Raw genomic sequence first — 4374 nt, forward strand, 5'->3', positions numbered from 1 at the left:
GCATGGCCGTAGACCCAGCAGGAATATTCTTTGTTGGGTGCCACTGTCCCAGGCCTTGCCAAGTTTTTGCCTCCCTGCTCAGCCTCTCATGCCAACTCCCGCAGCATGGTGACTGACTAAAATGCCCCATCATATTTCCAAGTGCCCCCCTCAGGGAGATGGGGCCACACCTCTGATGTGAACCATTGTCGGAGAAACTGCAGGACAGAAGGAGTTAGGGACCTAGAACTCTGTCTTCGCTCTACCTGAGTCATAGCCAGGTCTCGGACAGTCAACAGGAAGCTGTTCACAGCATCTCTTCCCCTCAAATTAATCCAGGATGTGTCCCCCAAAGGGTCACCTAGATCTTTTGGTGAAACCCAGGGTTTTTCCCGGTAGGGCTCTAAGCTGCCTTCTACGCCACGCTCCCTAGCCAGCTCTGGGATTGGCCAGGGTTCAGGCAGGCTGAGTGGCAGGCCATGTTGTCACCTTCCCCTACCTCTCACGGGCCTCAGTGACAGCACTAGCCGCCCAGTCTCCACATCACGATGGTTGGGGATACCTGTTCCTCTACATTAGGGCCCAGGAAGAACCATTTTCAATAAATGCTTCAGTGGGTTTTTATGTTTCTTGAACGTGAGGATATGAGGGCACCTGAACGATTTAATTCTGTGTGCAGAGAAGCTAAAATAATGGCCGGCTGACATGACTGATAGCTAAACTATTTGTAACAGACTCTGTGCTCCCCCTGGGCCAAGGCGGGAGTAAATGTGGCCGCACATCTGAACCGAATTGGGACAAGATTCTGTTTCCAGACTCTTTATGTCAAAAGCAGCAATGTCTGCTACAAAATAGAGGTTTTGTCCTTGAAAAAAGGTGATGTCAGACAAGTGATGACCAGCCTGTGAGCTGTATTTATAGTGCTATTAATACATTGGTCCCAAAACCACAGGTGATCCCAGGTGGTCAAGACGAATGAAGAAAAAGGACACTTTTTTGAGAGCTTACACGTCCCAGCATTTGTGAGATTTAAAGTTAACTGATGGGGACACAGGAGTGGGGTCATTGCCCAGCACGGGTGACTCTCAGCCTCACCAATGAGCAAATGGACCGAGGCGGTCTCCATGCCGAAACGTTAGTATCCTTTACCCTAATTAAATCTACTCTGAAGGGGGCCCGTTCGGGGCTGTGATGTCTGTGAGAGCTTTGGGAAGCCAAGTACTTGCAGCCACCATGTCTGGCTCAAAGCAAATAAACATCAGTCGACATCTTGGCCCACAATATAAACCTAAACTTTCAGGGGAGTTATTTTCCAAGGTTGGATCAGGTTTTTTCCTTCATTATTACATATATTTTTTTCATTTTCATGCATATTACTATGACTGGCCTCCAGGCAGGTATACTCTGCCAAGAACAGGAAAACTATGAGAAAGGCTTTTTTTTTTTTTAAACATTTCTAAACTGACTAGAAACAGAAGGTATAAGGAATCTAGACGGTGGTTGGCAAGAGGGAAAGACAAAGGGAGATGCATGGTTGGGAGCCAGAGCAGAGAGACATTGCAGAGGAAGAAAACCCAGGACTCAGGTGCATTGGAGATGAAGGGAAAAGAAGGGACCATCAGTGGAAGGTGAATGTTCCAGGCCGGGGTCTGGAGAACGCTGGGGCTGTCAGCAGAGTGGGGGCATCTATGCCATGTTGGTGCTTTCAATGACTTTCCCCGTGTTCATGGTCAAGTTCTATGGAAGACCATGGAAAGGGGTTGTAGCCAGGATTTCACCAGCTCAGACCTTTCTCCGAGATCTGCTTCCCACCCTCCAACCCCTCCAATCTCCTCTAATCTCGCAAAATTTCATCTCACCGTCTTTCCATCTAGATTCTCCCTCCTGTCTCACCTCTGCGAATGGGAGACATTTCAGGGTAGCTTGGCTGGCTTTAATTTGCCATCATCTCAAAACTCATTTTCTATGATCCCGCTCCCACACCCACCCCATACACACTGCCAGCCCCCTCCCCTCACCCCCATGCCCTGCAGCTCTTGACAAGTGAAGCCCAACTTTTCACCTGACCTAAGGTCAGGATATGCGAAACATCAGGTTGACTCAAAGTTCCAGTCGCCTGGGCCAAGAGGGGTCAAAGGGAAGAAAGGAGAGACAGGAAGGGAACATACCAGGGAGAACACAAGCTTGTTTTCTTATGTGGAAATGCAAAGCAATGGTACATCTAAGTGGAGATGACCAGAAGGCACTTGGAACGTGAGTCTGGAGCACGAGAGTGAGGACGAGGAGTAAAGTTTGAGAGTCGTCAGCATAAAGGTAAACGTGAGCCCATGATGGCGCTCTGTGTCACAATTTCCAGCCCCATTTACAAATATATCTGTCTTTACACTCATCCTTACGTTGTCACCCCTCATCTCTGTATCAAGATGAGCCTCCCACGTACGGTCAGACATCTACTCCTCCATCTCCTTTACTACCAGCTCTTAACTCCAGTCCACAGACATGTTCACATTTTCCTTATTTTTAAAACAACAACAAATTAACAAACTAAAAAAAAAAAAAAAAAAAAAAAAAGAATCCCCTCCTCTGACCCTGACTTTCCCTCCAGCTTCGGCCTTGTGTTTTGTTCTTGGCTTTCCCAAGAGGGAAAGAAATGGTTTGCCTGGAAGCGGGATAGATACAGCCTTTACTTCCTCATTCCTCGTCAACTGTCTTTCTAAGGTCACCGCTAATTACCGCATCTTCACACCCGATGGATTTGTTTCAATCCTTGTTTTATCGAACACTTCTCCATTCAACAGTGTTGTTCCTTGGCCTGATCCCTTGGCCTCTGTGACTTCTCTTTCTTGGTTGTCATTATTTTCTTATCTTTTCTCATTGGCTTTCTTCAAAAGCCCCTCCCACGGTACCACCATACTGCTATTCCCTGAAGTTCAGCCTTGAACTGTATCTCCTCTCTCTCTGCATGCTCCTTGGGGAGGATCTCCAGCGTCGACTTTTAATTTAATTCCCTTATCATCTAAGAACACAGTCTGTGATTTCGTTTCTTTTAAATTATTGAGACTTATTTTATGACCCAGCATATGGATCTACCTTAATGAGCGTTCCATATGCAAATTTAAAAAATGAGTATTCTGTTGTCGTCATGGGGTGTTTTAAAATAAATTGTCCATTATATCGCATTATTGATATATTGTTCAAGTTCTATATGCTAATTGATTTTCTTCTCCTGTCAATTATAAAGAGTGTTGATGTCTTAAACCATAATTGCGAATTTGTTTGTGCTTTCAGCTTCGTCAAGTTTCTGCTTCATATCTTTTGAAGCCTGATTATTGATGAACATACATTTGGAATCATTATGTGTTCTTGATAAATTGATCACTTGATCATTATGAACGCTCTCTCTTTATCCCTGGTAATAATCCTTGTTCCAAAGTCTATTTTGTCTGATATCAACATAGCTGATTCCGCTTTCACTGGATTAGTGTTAGCATGGTATGGCTTCATCCATCCTTTTTACTTTTAACCTACCTGTGTCTTTGTCTAAAAAGAGAGTTTCGTGTTGGCAGCACATGGTATGATCTTGCATTTTCATCCAGTATGACAATCTCTGCCTTTTAACTGGAATGCTGAGACCATTTATATTTAATGATCCAGCAGGTATAATTTCCTTTTGCCATCTTCCTGTTTTGTTTCTATTTGACCTCTCTGTTCTTTATTCTTTTTCTCTCTTTTACTTCCTTCTTTTGGATTATTTGAGAATATCTGATGATTCATTTTATCTCTGTGACTGGTAAGCAGACAAAGAGATAGAAATAAAACATGGTAAGTATGATGTCATGGAAGCTAACATGAGAAGTGTCTAGTAATAATAATCAGCAATGGTAAATGTCTCTGAGAGCTTGAATAAATATAGAGAGAAAAAGGACCATTAGGATTTGGCAAAGTGCAGATCAACCGATGTCCTCGACGGGAACAACCATGGTGAGGTGGTTAGGTTGTAAACTCGATCGAAATGGATGCATAAAGAATAAAAAGTGAAGAAGTAGTTCCAGTTGCCATGGACAACTGAAGAAGCTTCGCTGAAAAAGGGAGCAGAGAGAATGCGGTGGCGATTAGTGAAAGATGTGACACCCGCGGGGGTTGTTTTTTAAGAAGAGGAATACAAATGTGTTTGAATGCTGACGAAAATGATCTTGTAAAGAGAAAGCGATCAACAGATTTATTTCAGAGGAGTGAGAGGAAGCAAAGAAAGAGAGAGTGGGTGGGTAGTAGAATAAGTAGAGAGAGCAAAGTCTGGGAAGGAAAGGTCAATTGTCATTTGTAAAAGAAGTGGCAAATATGTGCTATAGACATCGATTCGCTGGTGACTTTTTTGGTTTTCCAAGCTCCTCTTCT

The 4374-nt window shown here is 43.9% G+C and overlaps 1 protein-coding gene across 3 annotated transcripts in view; it reads right to left on the minus strand.

The window, feature by feature from the left end:
• Positions 1–4374, minus strand: part of KCNE2 (potassium voltage-gated channel subfamily E regulatory subunit 2) — a 189575-nt gene that overhangs the window by 91881 nt on the left and 93320 nt on the right. The gene's annotated exons all lie outside the window — the stretch shown is intronic.

Source organism: Pteropus vampyrus, unplaced genomic scaffold, assembly GCF_000151845.1.
Source record: "Pteropus vampyrus isolate Shadow unplaced genomic scaffold, Pvam_2.0 Scaffold114, whole genome shotgun sequence".
NCBI lineage: Eukaryota > Metazoa > Chordata > Mammalia > Chiroptera > Pteropodidae > Pteropus > Pteropus vampyrus.